Source organism: Centrocercus urophasianus, unplaced genomic scaffold (genome assembly GCF_019232065.1).
Source record: "Centrocercus urophasianus isolate 14NV4802_14NV808 unplaced genomic scaffold, USGS_Curo_1.0 seq_24, whole genome shotgun sequence".
Classification (NCBI taxonomy): Eukaryota; Metazoa; Chordata; class Aves; order Galliformes; family Phasianidae; genus Centrocercus; species Centrocercus urophasianus.
The window spans coordinates 5,670,542-5,683,623 of NW_024884800.1; positions in this window are offsets into that span (position 1 = coordinate 5,670,542).

Below are 13,082 nucleotides of genomic sequence, written 5' to 3' on the forward strand. Positions count from 1 at the left end.
GTACTTGATAGTCAGCAGCTGTCTGAGATTCAGAACGCCCAGCAGTGTACCAGCTATTGCTTGGGTAATTCAGGAGTGAACACAAAGCTTTCCAGCTCATATTTTCTGAGGCCCAAACCTTAACATCAGTTAGACCAACGTGACAACTGTTTAAATTAAAATTAAGGAGATTCTAATCCTGCTAACTCTGACATTCATTCTAGATCTCTGAATATAGCAATAAGTTAACTCAAAAGCTTTGTTACAAATTATCCTACAATTCAAGGGAAGACAAGTGGAAAACGGTGCATGATTGTAATTTCTTCTTGACTCATTAGCTACTGAATCAGACTTCTTTTGCCAGGCATATGTGGGAACTGGACTGAACTCCTTTGAAAAGATTTGAGTTTGGAATTTTTACCTCCCAGGAAAACTCCCAACAGCACCCAACTTTCTCCAGTATGATTGTTCTGGCTGTCAAGCCATGGCCTTACTTTTTTCATTTTGTCCATGGATTTTTATGGAAAAACTAAATAGATAGTTAAAAATAGTGAAATACATGCTTTATTATACATATTCACAGGAAACATCAATTTCCAAAGTTTATTTCTAGTTTGGTAGATTTAGCCGAAACCTATGCACAAATACAGAAAAAAATACCCACTCAAGTGTTCATGTTTTCTAGCACTTGTAAATGCTCTCTGACTTCAACTTTGATGTTCAAATCATATCTGTATCCAGCCTGCAGTAGTCAAGGTCTAAAGTTTGTATCAAGATATCCAACTTCTGAGTTTTACATTATGATATTTGAGAAAAATATTATATCCCATACTTCTTGGAAATTAAATAATTTACATTAATTCAAGTGTACAATAGTTATAAATGTAATCTAGTATTTTTGAAAAAATATTTTGGATTCCTTGCTGACAATATCATTGTATCCCTGCAGAATGTTAACAAATGATCATATTCCATCAATGCCCTGATATTATACAGAAATTGAATTTGCCATCTGGCTTTCCTGAATTTTTATCAGGTCTTTTTAATTAGGTTCAATTCATTGATTTCCATTGTTCCCCAGCTTCTACTTTTTTCAGTACCATTATAACTGAGTCCATTTTCAGTGCACTGCGGGGTTCTCAAGTGGAACCTAAAATGAATAGGATTTTCCCACAGGATTTCACACCTTGCATCTACTAGCAAAAGCCATGTCATGCTTGCCTAGTGGTGCATGTAATTCAATTTTTGTTTTATTAAGATATGAAGATGACCGTTCCACTAAAAGAAATATAATAAAAAAACTTAAAAACTCAAAGTGAAAAATGAGTCCACTAAAGAAAAATTAGAGGCCTCTGCAAGGGGCTGGAAGGTTAGAATGCTGTAATTTTGCGGAATATATTAAAATCAAAGTCATCATCAAGATTTTACTTGTCTAGATCATATTACCATGTTAGTTTGCTTTTCATAAACTGTTGCAAAATTAAAGGCATTCATGAAACATTTCGAAGTTAAAAAAATATAATACCCAAGCATTGATATAATTCAGATACATATTCCGTAAATTTCAGCTCTCAGAGTAGAAAACCCTGCAAGAGTGTTCTCTTTCAACTTTGCACAAAATGCTAATTAAACTATAAAGTAGTTTTTGTAATGACAATCTATAACAAACATGCTCTCCCTTGTAAGGAAAAGTCTTTAGAATATTTCTTTCATAAGAAATACTGAACTTAGACAAGTCTCTAAATGAAGACCATACTTAATTGCATTTCCAAAGTAGCAAAATCCAGACATAAACTACACCCAGCAGTTAACAGGAGGGAACCTTAAAAGACACTACAATCTTAATTTTGATTTAAAAATAAACAAATAAAAACAGTCTACTCCCCACCAAACCAACTTTCAATCTGAATGAAAAGCTATACTAACACTACTCCAAATGTCACTCACAAGGTACTACTTTCATATTTACTGTCTAAACATATTCAAGATGTTCTAAGCTTTATCTCACTGATGCCTAAATAAACTTCTGCTATGAATGATGACAAGTTATTTTTTTGCCATGGACTAAAGCAATAACTTTACTGATAGACAGTTCCTGCAGGGCAATGTTTTACCTTCTCATTGAACGATGAAGGAACACAGGACCATAGGAACAGTATTTTTTGTATTTCCCTTAAAAAGAAAGGAAACATATAATATGTGCAATGATTTACTAGTATATGTCTTTCTCTTGATGAAATAGATAGAATTTTCAGGACAGTCACAAAAATTAGGTGAACATCCATCTAACTCAATATCCAGTCCCTCAGACATCAGAAATGGAACTTCCCTAGAATATACTCCAAATCCTCAGTAATCTATAGCTCAGTGACTTTGATGGAGCAGTGATGATTTTGGCCTTCTATTTCCTTTCATGAACGTCCCTCCCACCCTTCCCATCTCTTCCTGAACCCAAGTAAACATTCATATCAGCATGTGGTATCTTTCTCAACTTGATCACACTGTAGGAAGAAACATCCAATTTACCTTTTTGAGTGCATGATTTTGCTTCCGATTGCAGTTGCTAATCTAATTCCTCCCTTCCACATACTGGTGATAATACAATCAATGACATTACACATCCAGAAAGAAAAAACTGTGCCAGGTCTGCTTGACAATCCCAATGTGTTTACTTCTATGACATAGTACAAAACCACTGATTAATGCTCAACTTGTGATCTGAAGTATTTACCAGAAGAACTTTCTAGCGGGCAACTCTCCTTAATTTTGTAATCATGCAGGTCATTCCTATCTACACGATGATTTTCTGCACTTTTTATTCTTTTTATAGAAGAAAAAGATCTCAATTCAGATTTCCAAGGCAACTTATTTAATTCAACCTCTCAGATGAAACAGAGATAGGGGTTTCCAAGTGCCTTTTTTCAAGCCAGTTATACCTTCACTTTAGGTTAATTTCCCTGGTTTCCTCTGGAGAATCAAAATCTCATAAGGTTGTTTTTTTGTTTTTTTGTAATCAAGCCATGTAATCTACTGCTTCTGTTCTAGTCGCAAGACTTCTTAGCCTGCCACAGAAAAAAATTAATTGGCTTCATAAAGAATTACTCTTGAAAAATTCTTGTTTACGTCTTCTCGTTACCATGTAGGTGCTTAAAAGTAGTATGTTTATTTTACTGTTATTCCTGGAATTGAAATTACTTTTCTCCATCTGTAATTCTCCAACTTTTACAGTTTCAAAAAATCATGGACTCCACTTTCATACTTTCAGGATGGCATCCATCTTACTCTAGAAGTGTGGACAAATGAGAGCTTCTCAGCGAACAGCCTGTGTGACATATCCTGTCTCAAAAAGAGAACTGAACTCCAGAACAAGAATGAATGAGCTCAAAGAGAGAAATCAACTTAGAAATACAGCATTTCAAAATCTCTCAGCCAGTTCTTCAGCATTAACAGAAAAGAATAATTTAAAGAGGAAGCTCACATCACACCTCAGTGACCCCATGACAGCATAATCCCTGGTCATAACACAAAGTCTATAAACATCCCCTTAACACCCTCCCTTGCCAGGTGCCATGGAATTTTTTCCATATCATTTTAAAAGAAAGAAACATGAAAAAAAATTGCAAGCACCAATAGGAATGTTTGATATGAGTGAAAATTAAATCAATAAGGAGTTTTCCATTTATTTTTATAATTAGAACTAATTTAGTAAAATAACTAGTTTTGGTTCTGTCATAGGATAAAAATGCAGATAGCAAAGTAGATTAAAAAGGTATCCAATTTACTTATTAAAAAGACAGGAAACAAAAATGACAGCCCTACTGCATTATTTAAATTTAATTTTAAAATATAATTTATATGACGAAAAATCTTTCTTAATCATACTCAATGTCATGGAATAGCTTTAATAAAGTATATTATTAAATAATTTTTCTTTCCTGTTCATAAATGAATTCCAAATATTAAAAAATCTTTGAGATACTCTAGTTTATCTTAATTTCATAATATATAGTAATTATAATACTATTATAATAATTATGTTTTTGCAAAAATATGTCTTTTTCTGAGGCTGTACAGAGAATTTATTGTGAAGACTATCTTCTAACGGAGATATTCATAGTCTATTTGCATTTCTACTTCATGCACTCTCATTGATAAGCATTATTCCAGTGGTTGCCTTTGATGGCATCTTCTTCCTAAAAGATAACAATAGAAAGAAAACATTTGGAATTGAAAACTTTTCAGTCATCTACTTGCTTATGCCTCTTCCATTGTCAGGCAGTATCCTGTGGGCCCCAGATCTCCAAAAAGGCAGTTCTCTTCCCATCACCAAGGATGAAGGGCAGCATGGATAAGACATGCTGACATTTTGTTAGAAATAAGAGAAAATGAAAAAAATATATATGCAAATTAAGGCATATTTTTATAGGCATCGTAAAATACTTATCTTTGATATGATGAGATTGGGTAGATTAAATATATCAAAATGCATTGTCATATGCCTCAATTAAACATAAATGAACCACACCTTTTCATTGGAATTCTTTCTTCTTAACAGGGATAACGTTCTTTCAGTCTCAGTGAAAATCCAATTATAATACTGGTGCTTATTTTACTGTCTAATTAAAGCAGGTAGGATTGTCCAATATGAAAAAGCTGAAAAGTGTAATTTAATTCCATTAGTTCTATTTTCTTATAGAGACTGCTCTCTACACTTCAAAATAAAAGTCAAAGCATAGTCAGATCTGACAACTAACATTACCTGACCTCTATATTTGTTTGTGAATATGACACATTTATTTTAAAGAGATCAGCCAAGACAATTCAGATAAGTCACCCTGAATCAACTCCATATAATGATTAAATATTACTGAAAAGTGTCAACTATTACAGTAAACCCACTAAGAAAAGGCAAAAACAGATTTCTGCCTCTGAAAGGCAATGGTTTGTTTATTTTTAAAGTCTCATATACAAGTATCAAAGACATATATTTGAGAAATACTAGTGTCACAGGATTCTTATGAGGCAATTCTGCTATCCAATTAATTGTCATGGAAAATGCAGTAAGATTAACACTGATACGAGCATTACCAAAATTGTGATAAATAATATTCTCGGGAATTATGTTAGTTTTACATGTTGATGAGTAGATAAGGAGAATTAAGCTCCTCAAGAGAGAAAAAGAATTTGTCTGAGGTATGAGATGCCCAAATTTGATCATGAATGTGCTCTGTTTCTGAAAGCTGCCAGACACATTATCTTGACTTCAGCTTGGATATGTCTATTTTTTCCTACTGTTAGTGAGTTTGTTTTCAGAATAAAGACCATTGTGAAAAATTATTCTTGACTATATTACACTTTATAAATACAAACAGCTGTAATGAAGGAATTATGGTAAGGAGGTACAATTGTAGGCAATACAATTTTCATGAAGCATGCGTGTCTTTCAGAAAAGCTTGACATAGAATTTTAAGGAATATTGGCTGAGTAGACGAGCACCTATGTGCTTTCTTTAATCCTCATCACTGAAAAGGGAATTTATTCGGTCAGTTATTTCAAATCAAAATACAAATACTAAAGTAAAATAAATACGCATAAATAAAAACAGGTACAGTATAGAACAAAAAGAAAAACCCCAGCTTGTAATCTATCTTGTGCTTTAAGCAGAAAGCAAAGACTGGTATTGCTTTTATCTTTAATAAACAAAGTTTACTGACAAACTTATTGGTAGACAGATATTTGAGCAATACAGGCATCAAATGAGAAAACATTATAAGCTTTTAACAATTCAAGAGTCCAGTCTGTTGCTCCTAAATCTTTCCTCTTTTCCAACAGTGATTAGAAAGATGGGAAGGTGTTGTTAAGTAAAACATGGAGCTGGAAGCATAATGGTTTCATGTTTATACAGGATGTTCAATTGCATTATTGACCACAACTCAATAAAAGGAGCCATCTTGTTAATGATTATTTGCAGACATTCAAAATCTGCTCTGTTTAATCCTGCTTGAGCAGGGAATTGGACTAGACAGTCTAAAGAGATCCATCATAACCTCATCATTTCTGTAATCCCGTGATTCTCACACTTGAGAATGTTATTCGTTCTGAAGTATTTACACTGCAGGCTTCAGTTTACTAGTTTTAATGTTCCTACACTATACTGCTCTGTGCAAATAGCATGTACTAGCAGTATATCATAAGGCAGTTAGGGAGCTAGTACCATGTTTTACCTCAGACACAAAGCATCACTGAATAACAGATTGAGTCCTCCAGTCATTTCTCAGATTCTCAGGAAAAAAAGATAATTGTAAAGTACAGTAAGACTTCCTCCAATAATCATTAATTGATTAATTAGTCTGAGTAAAAATCGAGATGGGCCAAAAAGAAAGTACGATAGAGCATGTGGGACATGGAAAACAATGCCACATCATTTTAAATTTCTGGATCAGCCCACATACAAAGCTAAATGCATATGGAAAAATTTTGAGTGTCTATATCATGGCAATTTGGGGGAATTAAAATCCTACAATTACTGCCATTTTCTTTACCTTCATTTGAAAGCTTCTCACATACTACGTTTTCACACGCTGTCTCCTTTTTACTATACATATTCATCTAAAGACAACAAAACATGCAATAAATATACTTTACTAATATGATGGTGGGATATAAATAATTTTTAAAAAAAGAAAAAAATAAAAAAGGAAACAATGAATAAATGAATACATATCCACAGCAGAATCCACATATTACATCAATAAATACAGAGGACATCCTCCCCCTTTTCTCAAATTCCAAGAGTTAATATAAATGGACAAATGTATAACAAAACAGGACATAAAATGTCCTAAGCAACTCATCTGCTCTGTATTGAATTGAAGTATGTCCAAGTTCAAGCTTACGTATCCCTCAGGCCAGAGACTCTTTCAAATAGAATTTTTGGTAGATAAAGCAACATTTGCCTACAGCACCTGTCAAGTATTCATTGAGAACTGAATCATGTGCTTTCTAAGCACATATTAACTTGGGCTACTGTCAAGATCTAGTGATGACCCGAAGCTGAACATTGGAGCAGTGTTTGTCCAAGAAAAGAAGTAAAAAGGGTACTTTGCTCAGAAGAACATGGCTGTGAAAAAAAAGAATAGGGAAATATTAGTAAGAAAGAGTTCCTCATAAGAGAGGTATGATGTATAAGGAGGGCTATATTTTCATAAAATGAAGACATCACTAGAACTGCAGATTTCTTAAGTAGTTACAGATTTTTTTTCTCTTATATAAAAGTTGAGTACTGCTTAAAAGCTTTACTCTGATAACCGTCTATACCTGGAAAAGAACTGAGATGATCAGAACTACGTAATGTCCCTAGAAATAGGACGGTGAAAACCAACACTCAGACTAAAGTGGAGCATAAAGTGGCCCTCGACTAGAGAGATGTTAACTGTACCAAAAGAATACCCGCTCTACACCACTCTACAGAGAAATGACAGCACAGCTCCCCAGCAAGACAATAAACACTTGCAGGTTGCTGCCTTCACAGAACAATTACTCCATGAAAAAATCGCACTACTGACTGTGGTAAAAGCAAGACATTAGTCCAATCAAATAGCTTCGTAGTCTGAAAATAAGCAGATATTGGGCCTGTTTTAGTTATATCTTTTTATTCTTTTGCATAGTATCCCTGAGACATCCAATTCTTTGAACACCTCAAGACTCTATTCTCCAAACAGTAAAAAGTAGTTCAAAGTTGTACTTCTAGGAATTGTGGCAGGTTTCCTCAGACTGCAAGCTGCAAAAGTAAATTCTAACTCAGACAGACTTTCCACACAGCATCCATGTCCCAGAATCAAACTCACTGATAGACATATATTTGAACAACACAGTCATAAAGTGAGAAAACATTAAAGGCTTTTAATAATTCAAGAGTCCAGTTCTGTTACTCCTAAATCCTTCCTCTTTTCCAACAGTGAATCACGGACTGAACAATATTGTTCCTCCTCCACTTTATGCCTTTCCATTAGTATCAGCCAATTTCACAGAGTAAGGCCACAACCTCTGTCTCAAGTGGTTAAATTCACCCTCTCCAGCCACAATCAAGAAGTGTTTTCCTGTCAGATATACTGTAAGTGGTCCAAACTGCCAGCTGCAGCAGAGCCAGCCTCTTTTGGCAACCCAAAAATGATTTTGTTTTCTTTGCCTTCCTTCCCACAAACCAGCGATGGTTTTTTTTTTTGGCACAGAAAAGCCAACAGGTGTACCTCAGTATTAAAAAGACATGCAGCATCAGTGCTTTGAAGACGTCACTGTGATGAGTCTCCCAGCTGCAAATGATGCCACTCACCTTATTATGCAAAGTGCCTATACAAAGCTATTATTGCTTGGCATCTATGCCCCCATGAGGTGGCCCAACAAATAAATATCTGATGAAAATGGGCATGACTGCAGACAGCCAAGAGTCCCCACAATACAATAAAGTTTTTTTTTTTCATTAAAAACATCAAAATCTGATTTCTGAATGAAAAGCATTAATCTGTCTAAATGCATCCTATGTGTATGCTTCTAGTAATAAAGCACAATACTTACCTTTTTTATTTTTCTATTACATAGAAAGTACAGTTTATTAAATTCTCCAAATTAAAAAATACATATTTTCAAACCTGCAGGAGGAACATTTAATATAAATAAAATCTACATAAAGTCACCTTCTACAATAATTAAAAAAGATGAAGAAAAAAATTAGATGCTACATGAATGTGAAACAACTAAATAACAACAACCAACATAAACTGCAGTTTTATACCCGAGTCTAAACAAGGCACACAGTATGCTAATTCTGTTCTAAAACATCAGTATAAGAATAATTTCACTGAAGTTGGTTAAAAGGCTACCTTGAGTGAAATTTGCTTCAAGTACCAGGTCCAAGCTTAACAGAAATCAATATTTTTCATTTAAGTTTACTTTTATTCCTTCAGATGAGAGAAAAAAGAAAACTAGAATTGTAGATACTGCAAAAAGACCTAAAAAAAATATCTAATAAGTGTGTGAACAAATGCTGTCTTTTGATTTGCTAAAAGAACTTTTGAAAAGTAACTCTGAAGTACATTCTTTTAATATGCTTGCTTCAGTAACGCTCTATGGAGAATGAAAAACTTAAACTTGACATTTCTGTCAAAACGAACACACTCTACGTTCTCTGTTATACCTTTTGTGTTTTGCACAAGTGGGAGTTGGGATATACTGCATGAAGAAGCATTCAGTTAGTTTAAAAGCTGTAGTTCAGAAAATCCTCAGCAAATCCTTCACTTCCAAGAAAGTTAACTTCTTGATTATTCAACAAAGTCATTTTACATCTCGAACTCATGAGGCCTTCTAAGCTAACCTGGAATATAAGCAAAAAGTCATATAGATACACATATATGGCAGACATACAATGTAGATTGATCTTCATTAATTTCTTTATGAAGGGATTTTTCTCTCCAAATAATAAATGTTCTATTTTTTCCTGGTCAACTAGTATACGTATGATTTCAGTGAAGAACCATGTTACAAAGAGCCAACTTACTTTACGTTTATTTAAGTGTATAGAAAGATTAGAACTGAGGTTCCTTTTTATCCTTGAAGACATAAACATTTTCAAATAGCTTATTCTCATTTAGTGAATGGCTGTTTGAGGCATGCTATGTGGGATACAGAACGTGGACAATAAAAAATTGCTTTCAAAAAGTAATTTCATTCATGCTCTGAACATTCCAGTATGTTCAGATGCTGATCAGGTGCAACAAGATGAAAAAAACCCAAACACTTTATTTCCATTAATTTGTTGGCCATTGCAACCAAGAATTCAGACATAGAATCTGAGCCATAGCCTCCTAATTCATGATGGTTGCTCCAGGCTGAAGGACTGAATGTGCATATTATTGTCAGAACATATTTGTGCTGTACTTGTGTTTAGAAAACATCTGTATTCTAACAGAAATTTGGGATCACAGGAACAGGACTTCAAGTGAGCCAAAATGTTTAAAGACACATTCAATAAAAATCCCACAATTTAAATTTCTGACAGTGCTCATCTTGTGAACAGATAATAAGGGAGACAGTAAGAAAACAACTTCTGCTTAGATGTTAACCATACTGATGTATAGATAAACTGCTTCCATTTCAGCTGTTGGGATGCTGTATCAAAAGTTTTCAATTTTATCATACAATCATACGATTTGTTAACTACTGCTTTACAGATGTTAACAAACACGAATTTCTCTATTCCAACCATCTAATCCTTGTGCATACTCGCGCTGTTGAGTTTGTGAACGTATCCATAACAAAACGTTACTAGAAATACTGTTCTAGGAAGCAGTTCCTCTACAACACACCTTTAGCTGTTCTGGCTTGATCGGCAGTCAGTAGCTATGAAATTTTCTGGTTGTGTAGACATTCAGGAATGAGGCAATACACTGCGTGTTCTGTAACCGGGCAGTGCCTGTAAGTAAGAATGAGCATTCAGTGTAATCAGGCAGCAGGTCTTCTAATGACTTGTGTAATACAAAGAAAAGAAAAGAATCCTAAAGCGAGCTATTGGTGAATGATGTATTATGTCTCCATGCAGGAATACTTACAAATTTATGCAAATCCAGAGGTCAAAGCAGTCATCCACCAGTATGGTGTAAAAAGGCAGCATTTGCCATCCATTACTCAGATACTTCACTTTCCAGTCCTTGTCTTTGGAGATATCAGACAGAAGCACTGCTACTTTATATGCTTCCTAGCTGTTCAGTTAGATGTCCTGGTGGTACTTTTTTCTACTGTTGAACTAGAATGACCTACTCCCTTCTCTTCTGCCACTGATAGGACAACATAAAATTTCTGCCAAAAATTACTCCTCTAATCTGTACCTTTTCTTTCTTTCTTTTCCAAGGCTGCTAGAGATAACTTACCTCTATCTTGACATATAGCTCCCTTCAGGCATTAACTTTACAGTGATAAATACTATCTCTCACCCACTTCTCTCTTCTTCTGTTTCTTGAATCTCCCTGCCCTCATACCACAGATCTGGCCATGACCATAAGATTAGAAAAGACCTTCAAGATCATCTAGTCCAGCCATCTACCAACAACCTATATTGCCACTATGCCAGGTCCCTAAGTGCCACATCCACATGTGATACATGATGACTTTGTTGCTATCGTTTGGTACTGAACATTGTGTGATATGCATGTGACCATGTGCAATATATAGTCTGCAGCCTTCAGAGCCTACAGTCAAGATCCCTAAGGATATTTCTAATATCCCTGAGGTTTCTGTAATATATTAAGCATAAAGCTTCCCTCTTCACTACTGTAGTTTATAGTTTCATCTTCTGAAGCTGCACAGTACTTAGAGAGAAAGTGGAGACTTTATAAATTCATATTATTATACATGTCATAATAATGGAAAAAGCACCTTGACTTACAACTCCCAAAACAAAAAACAAGCAGGCAAGCAAAAATACAAGAAATAAAACTCTCTCTCTGGGACCACTGACGTCCTGTAAGACCTTGAAGTATAGAACAATTCTCCCATGGTATTAAAGCCTCACAGTCCTTTTCATCAGCCTGAAGTGGGAAGATTTCCTTCATTGCTCAGGAGCATCTCCCACTTATTCAAATGACACCATAGCTTAGAGAATATGCATCCTTTTCATACCTATTTTTTTCACCAAACAATTACATTGTACTAATTTACAAGCAGACAACCTAAGACAATCTGTTTCTTCAATTTACCTGGTCTACTTAGCATACTCAATGCTATACCAAGAAACAAAACAAAACAAAACAACATAAAGTGCTATCACTTTTTAGATTACTCTTGTATCTGCTCTTAGATAGAGTGTGTGATCTATGGCATAGGCCCAGCTAGCAAGTAGCAGATTAAATACAGACTGAGGAATAGAGTAGTACATAAAATTCAGAAAATAAATTTAAATTTATAAAATACATTCCCCAAATAGCCATTTTTCCCAATCTTTTCTCAGCTGTTTGCCAGATTTCTTCCACCAGTCACTGTCACATCATAACTTCTCTTTTCTTTTTTATGTCCTCATTAACAGGACATCTATATTCTTCCTTTAGCATTTTTCCTCCCAGCAAATTTGTTATCCATAACCCTACAGGGAGGGTCCAAATACATTTTTTTTTAATCATCTGATATTCTTCTTTTTCAAGAGAAATTATGTGATCTAGTATAATGCTTTTTCTGATAAATATATCTCCATGAGCCTGACGCAATTCAACCACATCAGTGTATGTACTGAAACATTCATATAAAAGGATTTATTCTTTGCTTACTTTAAAAAACAAAGCAAAAAATGTTGATCTGTTTTCTAAACATAACAAGATTCTTTTATTTATTTATTTTGCTGGGGGAAGAGTGAGGAGCGGAGGGTGGTTTGAGCGGAGCGAGATGGGATGGGATTGTTTGACTCTTTGAATATTGATAAGATTTTGAAGCTGGAAAAATGTAACCAAATAAGAAATGGGCAGATTCTCCTGATTGTATTGATATTGTACTGATTGTTTAGTGATGTCCATGACATTTTGGAAATCAACTGCGGCCGTATATATCACTTACATAATGAACTCTATTCAAGACTTAGCCAGCAATTCACTTAGAATGAAGAAACGGAACTAAACTGTAGTTCGGATTGTATTTTCATTTCTAAAATTTACTAAGCGTTACGTTTCTAGCTTTGTTGCTTAACCCTCACAACTCAGAAATTGCTTTGGGCATCTGACATGTTCTGCAGCATTGATAAATAAGGAGTACACAGCCATACAGAATTGGTATGCAAGTGTTTTGTTTACTAAGAAATACTAAATTTTGGTAAGAAGTCAATGCAAGGTGCTAGAAAATGGTTCTTTCATACTCAATTTCCATCAATGCTGGAATAGAACTAATACTCTAATTTCTATCTCACAGTCAAGTCTGCCATCTGATTTTCTTATTGATCTCTGGAACAGTTTTCCTGGAATTAAGAGTGATGATACAATCATGGCACTCAGCACATACAAGTACCTGGTATAAGTTTTGTTCTCACTCTAATCCTGGTTTCATTATCTCTTTCAAAATCAAGGGAAGGT